The 9002-nt window shown below is 39.9% G+C and overlaps 1 long non-coding RNA gene across 1 annotated transcript; it reads left to right on the top strand.

The window, feature by feature from the left end:
- The first annotated feature begins 121 nt into the window (after window positions 1–121).
- Window positions 122–2807, top strand: LOC120860649. The gene is made up of 2 exons (XR_005720393.1): window positions 122–585; window positions 2690–2807. It is a non-coding gene; the product is annotated as an uncharacterized LOC120860649 (long non-coding RNA).
- The last annotated feature ends 6195 nt before the right edge of the window (window positions 2808–9002 follow it).

Here is a 9002-nt window from a genome sequence, read left to right as displayed (position 1 = left end):
GCCATGTCCTTCTCCAGTGCATGGAAGTGAAAAGTGAAAGTGAAGTCACTCAGTGAGGTCGTGTCTGACTCTCAGCCACCCCAGGGCTGCAGCCTACCAGGCTCTTCTGCCCATGGGATTCTCCAGGCAATGGTACTGGAGCGGGCTGCCATTGCCTTCTCTGATTTCCTTCTCTACAAGACAGCGTTTTGAAGATATTTTCTCCTGGATATTGCTTTTGATGAAGGAAGGGGGATCCCTTCCAGGGCTTGAGAGTGAGTTCTTGTCTGACACTTGGCAATGAGTCGTCTGAGGAGAGGAGTGCTGTCCAAGCGAGAGGCTTTATTGGGAAGGGCTGCCGGGGCGCAGGGCAGGAGGGTGAGGGAAACGGAGAGAACCACTCTGCCACGTGGCTCACAGTCTCAGGTTTTATGGTCATTGGGTTAATTTCTGGTTTGTCTCTTGCCAGTCACTCTGAATTAGGATCCTTCTTGGGGGCACACGCATCACTCAGCCGAGATGGATTCCAGCGAAGTGGATCCTGGGAGGTTGGTAGGACCTCTGAACTGGAGCCTCCCATCTCCTTCTGACCTCTCCAGAATTCTGGTTGGTGGTAGTTTGTTAGTTCCTTGTTCCTTACCAGGACCTCCTGTTGTAAGATGACTCCTGCAAGGGTTTTCTTTTCTCTGTGGCCTGGCAAGGGTGGGTGGTCAGTGGTTCATTTAACAGTTTGTTTTTGGTTCTCTCGAGTAAGGTCCTCCACAGGGTAAATGTATAAAATTATAAAAGGCAACGTTTTAAATAATTTATATTCATAATTTGGTAAGTTGGCTTTTTTTGTGTGTGTTAGACCTGATCACCAGACCAAAGGTCATGTAGATCTTTTGTTGTTTTCTAAAATTTCTATAGTGTTTTAAATGGAATTACCTTGTTGCAAAGTTTGTGTTTATGTGCATATTTTTCTAAACAGTTATTTCTTTTTAGTTCATTGATCACTGCTTTACAATATTGGTTTGATTTGTCATACACCCACATGAATTAACCATAGGTGTACCTATGTCCTCTTGCTCTTGAATCTCCCTCCCACCTCCCACCTATTCCCACCTCTCTAGGTGATTACGGAGCCCCAGTTTGAGTTCCCTGAGTCCTACAGCAAATTCCCATTGGTTGTCTATTTACAAATGTTGGTGTACCTGCATCCATGCTGCTCTCTCCACTCCTCTCACCCTCTCCCTCTTGTTCCCCACCCTTGTCCGTAAGTCTGTTCTCTATGTCTGCATCTCCATCGCTGCTATGTGAACAGACTCGTCAGTACCATCCTTCTAGATTCCATGTTTTTCTCTCTTTGACTGACTTCCCTGTTTAAGACACCCTAGGTTCATCCCCTTCATTAGAACGGACTCAAATGTGTTGTTTTTTATGGCTGCATTCCATACAGGCTCTGAGTGTTCCTTAGCCATGTTTTGCAGAGGGTCATGGAGCTATTCTGCTCCATTTCAGTTTGGGCTTCCAGCCTGAGTGCTCGCAGCAGAGCTGCTTCTGGGTGAGCCCTCTGAGGTCTGTGAGCGCCGGGCTGCCCGCTCTTCTCTGGCGGCCCGCAGGGGGCGCCAAATCCCCCTCTGACCCGCGGGCACAGGACGCTTTGCCTTTAGACTCTGCTCGGTGAGCAGCTGGCTGGCGGGAGCTTTGTCTCAGGACCATCAGGGCTCAGGCTTCTGGATAACGGGGCTGCATTCAGGCAGAGAAGAGCAGGGTTGCCTCAGTGCCCACCAGCAGGGAGGCGCTGCAAGAGCGAAAAATGAGGACGGAGTAGACATTTCCTGTGTCCAGCTGAGGGCTGACTGGAGGTCCATCTCAGAGGACTCGGGGGAAAGAGCTCCGTGTGAAAAACGGTGGGGTTTTAGTTAGGTTTGTGTTAGATGACCTCGAGGATGACCACTGATGTTCTTCCGTGTAGGTGGCCATTTTCCTGTCACTGTTTCTTGGGAAGACTGTCCTTTCCTCTTCGCTCGTTCCTGCTCTGATTTTCAGGAATTGACCATGTACGTGTGGGGTTCGTTCCTGGGCTCTCTATTCTCTCCTGGAGTCCCTGTGTCTGTGTTCCTGCCAGTTCCTCACGGTGGTGGTCACTACAGCTCCGTGATGCAGTTTGAAGTCGGACAGGAGGATGCCTCCAGCTGTGTTCCTCTTTCTCAGAGTCTTTTTGGCCGTTTAAGGTCCTGTTCAACATTAGCAGTCTAATATTAGGAATATTTCTATTTGTGTGAAAAATGCCATTGAATATTATTTTGTGATTGCAGTCAGTGTATTTGTTGATGACTTTGGTTGGAATGGACCTTTTAATTCCTCATTGTTCCAGTGCGTGAGCGTGGAGTAGTTTTCTGTGTATTTGTGTTTCCTTTGGTTTCTTTATCAGTGCTTTCTCGTTTTCAGACGACTGGTCTTTTATGTCCTTGATTAAGTTTGTTGCTGGCTGTTTTACTGTTTTTGATGCAGTGATAAGTGGGGTTTTCTTAATTTTTGTTTCTGCTTGTTATTAGTGTATAGAAACGCAAGTGATGTTTGTATATTGATTGGGATTGTAAATGGTAGTATTTTATACGGTTGTAAATCGATCCGAAATGATTCAGCTTTACTGATTGTAGTCTAACAACTTTTTGTCAAGTTACGTGGAAAATTTTATTTGTAAAATCTGTTTCTCCTGCAATAGGTCATCCAGAGGACCCAAGCCACGGTGTTTCCTAATAGACTTCCCACAGTACTTCTTCATTCCATGTGGACTCCTTCAAGGGCAGTGAGCATCACAGCTTCCCTTGAACTTCGTCTGGGTAAGTCTTGGCCTGTAGAAGAAACCTTCCTGCCTGTCTACTCTAAATTTCCTTTGTGGTATTGACATGGTTGTTTTCAAACATAGTTTACTTTCCAGTCATTTAAAATGTACAGAAAACGCCTAGCAATGGGAAAAGGTGCTCGCATTTGCCACATCATCTAAAATACTCTTATGTGTTTTATCCAAAATGGGTGCCTTCTGCAGAACCACCACATAATCTCCAAAATCAGGAAATCATATGGTTTCTACATTATAATGTAATCCACAGCCCCACTTCCACTCTTAGCAATTGCTCAAGTGTGTGAATATATCTTTTTTTCCATCCTCATCCTTTTTTCTTTGTTTAGAGTGTTACTGAGATTTTCAGTTATTTGGACAAACTTGATGGATTGAAAGCAGACATCGTGAATATGGGTTCTGGGTGGCCTTTTCTATATGGATTTTTTCCACTGAAGATGGTTTTAATGTTTATTCATGTTGTAACATGTATGAATCCTGCATTCTTTTTCTCCCCATAGTAATTAAAAATAAATAACATGCCATTTACCGTTTAGATATTTGTAAGCACACAGTGTTGCAGCAGACAACCTTTACTTGTTTTCCAAATCAGTTTAACAATGTGCACCTTGTGAGTGCTTTGGAGAAACTCAGGAAACTGAGTCAGTGACTGAAATGGCTCAAGATATCACCTTAAATACCATCTTCACCTAAAAACAAAACAGGCACTTCCTGGTGGTCCAGTGGCTGAGACTGGACACTCCCAAAGAAGGAGGCCCAGGTTCATTCCCTGATCTGAGAACTAGATCTCCCATGCCACAGCGAAGAGTTTGCATGCTGTAGCCAAATATCTTGCTTGCCTCAATGAAGGTCGACCTGGCGCAGCCAAATTAAAACAAACAAACAAATATTAACAAAAATAAAACCGAAGGAAAGGAAGGGTACGGTTGTTGTACAGATTTACGGCTTAGCTTTCCCTATTGATAGAAAAGAAAAAAAGAGTTTCAAAAGACTGTGTCTCATCCTTCTATCTGGCATAGAGAGAGGATTCCTTTGAAATGAGATTTCTCTGGTAAATTGACTCACAGAAGAGCCGTCTTGAACTTGGGTTTCAGAGATGATCATGCGTCCTCTAAAAAAAAATAATAATTTGGTCCAACGAATTCTCATGCTGAGGTGGTATATTTTGTGGTAGCATTTGCTCCCCTTCATTTTGGATGTATCCCCATTTGTTTACACAGTCATCTACTGAAGACATCTCGATATTTGAAATTTTTTAGTTATTACAAGTAGAGCTGTTGTGTATAATTGTGTGAAACTTTTTGTCTGGACACGTTTTCAAAGCTGTTTAGTAAGTGTTACACATGTAGTATTCAGGTCACAGGTGAGCCTTGTTTAGCTGTGGAAAAATCCAGCTACGTTTCTCAGTGGCATGTGGGATCTTCCGGGGTGGGTGATCGAACTAGAGTGTCTTGCGTTGTCAGGCAGATTCTTTACCACTGAGCCACCAGAGAAGCTGTGCCCCACTCTTTTGTTGAGTTTACTGGATCTAATAGGTGTGCAGTGCTACTTCACTGTTATTTTAGTTTGTAATTTCCTAATGATATGTGATTTTGATTATTTTTGATAGGCTTATTTGCTATCTTTATATTTTTGTAGGCCAGGTGTTTAGGATTATACATTTTTATGAGATTGTTCTAGATTTTTTGGTATTGTTGGAGTACAATCCTTTATCAGATATGTATTTTATAACTATATTTTTCTGTGGCTTGGGTTTAAGTTTTGTGAATAAGGTTTTTCACAGTTTAAATTTCTAATTTTTTTAAGTTGATGTTATATATGTTTTAAATCCTCCTTTGGATAGACTTTAGTGTGCTGTTGTTGTTGTTAAATTTTATAAGCAAAACTGAGGTACTGTAGATACAGTTTTAAGCAAAGCTGAGGTATCATACATACAGTTTTGCCTTTTGTCTGTTGAGAAGTTTGAGTGAGTTTGGTGTAAACTCTAAAATTATGTCTACATTCATTTGATTGGATAGAGCTTCCAATTATTTGTCTAATTGGTTTTGGAGATATCATGGGAAGTCAGTTTTTCCAAGGGAAACTGGGGTCCACGAAACACGAACTCTCTTCGATCCGTCGGAAACACTTTCTGCTTTTTCTGGCAGATTTGACTTGTTTGGATATCTCATACGAGTGGAATCACAGAATGTTTGTCCTTTTTTTGGTCTGGCTTATTTCACTTAATATAATGACCATAAGGTTTGTCCACATTGTCACATTGTCAGAATTACTGACTTTGGAGGGCCGAATCAGATTCCACTGTGTGTATACCACAGTTTGTTTATGGAATGGGCTGCCATGGACACTTAGATTACTTCTGTTTGTTTGCCAGTGTGAATCATGCTGTTGTGAGTATGGCTGAAGAAGTATACAGTTTTTCAGCCCCCTTTCCCAAACCTTTTGGGTACATAGCATGAATTGGAATTGAACTATGTATTTATTCCATGTGTTCGTTTCGGAGTCATTTCTGTGATGTCTTGCAGAGTGGCAGCACCATTTAATGTACTTTTTTTGTATGGTGGAATACTGTTCAAGCTTCTGAATATACCCTGTGTTGCATATTCAGTCACCCACCAATGGACACTTGAATGTCACTATGAATATGTGTGTACCAGTTTCTGTTTGAATTATTAACAAATACATTACTATATATGAAAGAAGCCACAAGGACCTACTGTACAGTTTAGGAAGCTATTGAATATCTTATGAGAATGTATACTGGAAGAGACTCTCAAAAGGAGTATATGAAAAAGACATAGTAACCGTGATCATTACTGTGCCAACACTATGAGTTATCATAGTGCTACTCAACGTGTATTTATACATGCCACTAAAATATTCACATCTGTATGTATATTATAAAAAAAATTACATAAAATATCAAGAATTCAAACAGAGAATAAATACACTTCCTGTCATTGCTTGTCATCATTTATACGCTAATACTACCTGTAACACTCATTGTATAAGTGCTGGACTAGGAATTGACATTCTTGTAAACCAAGAGATTGTGAAGGTGTAAGGAAGTATAACTTATTGAATTTCTTAATGAAGGATTATAGAACTCTATGTCCATGAAGAAGTCTGTTTAATTGAGCCACATTCTTACTAGAGTGATGAGCTTGCACCCAACCCAACGTTCGTTCCCAATGAAATCCTGCAGTCCTCTGGCCTCAATGTCTGCTTCCTGCTATCGAGAAAGAAAAGATGAGGAAGACCTGACAAAACCGATGCTCTTTTTCTCTTTTTGATTTGTATTTTATCGCAGGGCTTGGCAAAAAGAGGGCCTAACCTGTTTTTAGAGTTCCATCCCAAGGGTTACTCTGGCATGTCACATATGTTGACAAACTAACTGCTGATTATTTTCAGCAAAGGACAATGATCTGCACTTCACTATCTGTTGCTTGAGCTGGAATAGCAGGCATCGCTTGAAGTGCAGTCCTTCATGCTGAAGTAGGCATCCCTGAAGCAACAGTATAAGAGGAACAAAAACATTTATCATGTAGACATCGCATCCCATGCATTGGTAATAATTTTTCAGTTATACCCATCATCATTGGAGGAACTGACTTGTCCCAGTAATAACGAGAGTAGCCAGTATAACGGTTCCTTGACTTACGAGTACTTCCTATGAGTACCCTTATGAGTATTTAAATCTCCTGTGAATCCTATGTGACAACCATACATACCAACATGAGTTATTAGTATTATATCAATATTTTTAGTCCTATTGTATTTCAACTAAAAATCTCAATACATAATTGTACATGAACTCAAGACATAAAATCAGTGCAAATACAAAGTGTTCCATCCTTTGAGAAAGGGAGAAAAATATCTCTGTGCTTTGCCTATTGCATTTTTATGTATTAGATCCTTCAGTATCATATTCACCGCACCCAACGAATGATTCACAAATCTTCAGAGAAGAAAGGATCATTTCTCTTTCACAATGAGTAGTTCAACTCTTCTCAAAGCAAAGTCATAAGTGAGTCTAATTTTGTGTGAGACCATGAATCCTCAGTGTTTCCATGATGCTTGTGCTTATGATGGGAGGTCTGAGAAGGCACTTCTGAAGGTTTATTCATACCAGTCGTTCTCATATGTATGGAGTCTTTAAAGGGTGAATCACTGAGGTGTTGCTTCTACACTTGTACTGGGCTGAGTAGCAACATGCCCTTTCTCCCTGAGTGCAGTAGACATCTTCCCAACCTGTCTGTCTTCTGTCCTCTGGAGTATGTATTGCTTGAGCTCACCACAGCCTAGTAGATGGAAATCGTCAGGATATTCTGGAAACCCTTTTTATTTCAGCCTGTTCAGGAGGTTACAACCGCTGCAAACCTCTGGATTTTACAAAGCACTTTTAACAACCTCAGATGAAGGATACAAGTCAACACTCGCGACAGCCACAGGCTTCCATGGCCTATACATGACTGTGGGCTTTGCTTTCATAAACATCCTGTTTCTTATACCAACTAGGATGTCACTGTATTTTTTATTATCATTTTATCTTTGGTGGTTTTTAGATCTATTATGGATTTTCCTATATATCTTCACTTCTTGGTGAGGGTCTTATGTTAGTAGTAGTTACTACAACTGACTTCCAGTCAGTTAGCTGTGGTGCAATAGAAAAAAGAATGACCAACTGTATATTATTAATATTATGTATCAATATATTATTAGTTTTATTGTTTGCAGTCTCCAATTCCAAGTTTCTGAAATAAACATTCAGAAAAATCACAACCTTTTGTACAGTGTCCATTACGTTTCTCCTGTTTGATGTGGATATTGGCCTTTGGTTCTGTCACTAGCTTTGCAAGTAAAAAAAAATTAATTAGAGCTCCTTATGGTAATTTTACTGTTAGCAATAAGTATAGCATAAAGTGAACACAGAAAGGGTTAGAGTAGACCAAATATGAAAGTTAGTTTAAAAGAAAACATAGTGTTGAACGTTTACAGTAGGAATGTAGTGATGAAGTTCCTTTATTATTATTCTATCCTTTCAGTTTCTTTTGCAGGGGTGTTCATGTACAGATTCCAGTACTATGGCTAGAGTGAATAATAGGATCATTATTCTCGAGAGCAACTCTACTAAGTCTTAACGCTCATGTCACTCAAGGTTTTTTTTTTTTAATACCTATTATGTTGGTAGTGTTTGTAGTTTGTGAAGTCACATGAGTTGTATTCGTTCAAGCAATAGTATCAAACAGCTGCGGCATCAATTATAGATGTGAATCGATATAGAATGTGAATCCGTTTCACCGTGACAAGTTATTATTGAAGGTATTCTATGAATGCCAGTAACAAAGCTGTGCAGAAATAATACAGTGTTTATTAAGAAAACACAATTTACTAATTTGTTTTATTATTCTATTTCTTTTAAACCGATTTAATGACAAGAGGCTTAACTTTTCATTCACTTGTATGACTATCAGCAGTTTGACCAATTTGAAGAAGATGACTCGTTTCTAGTCTTCGTTATCAGCTCATCCCATCTACTAGCTTTAAAATCATTTAGTACAGAGCTCACCATCTAGGTGTTCATCCAGTGTTTTGTTTGCTTATCATGCAGGATCCTTTTAAAAGTAAAAGTATGTCTGTATGAGTTAGAACTCTGATCCCAACAGTCCATGTAGAAGCTTCCCCTGAGAAATGTATAGGTTTTGCACCAATGCTACTGAAATGTGTGAATGTGGTATACCATATATTACCCAAAGCAATTTACAAATTCAGTTCAATCCCTATCAAGATACCGGTGATATTTTTCACAGAACTAGAACAAATAATTTCAAGATTTGTATGGAAATACAAAAAACCACGAATAGCCAAAGCAATCTTGAGAAAGAAGAATGGAACTGGAGGAATACTACAAAGCCACAGTCATCAAGACAGTATGGTATTGGCACAAAGACAGAAATATAGATCAATGGAACAAAATAGAAAGCCCAGAGATAAATCCACACACATATGGACACCTTATCTTTGACAAAGGAGGCAAGAATATACAGTGGAGTAAAGACAATCTCTTGAACAAGTGGTGCTGGGAAAACTGGTCCACCACTTGTAAAAGAATGAAACTAGATCACTTTCTAACACCGCACACAAAGATAAACTCAAAATGGATTAAAGATCTAAA

This window comes from Oryx dammah, unplaced genomic scaffold (assembly GCF_014754425.2).
Source record: "Oryx dammah isolate SB20612 unplaced genomic scaffold, SCBI_Odam_1.1 HiC_scaffold_11150, whole genome shotgun sequence".
Lineage (NCBI taxonomy): Eukaryota > Metazoa > Chordata > Mammalia > Artiodactyla > Bovidae > Oryx > Oryx dammah.
The sequence above is the reverse complement of the archived record's forward strand: the minus strand, read 5'-3'. Positions and strand labels throughout refer to the sequence as shown.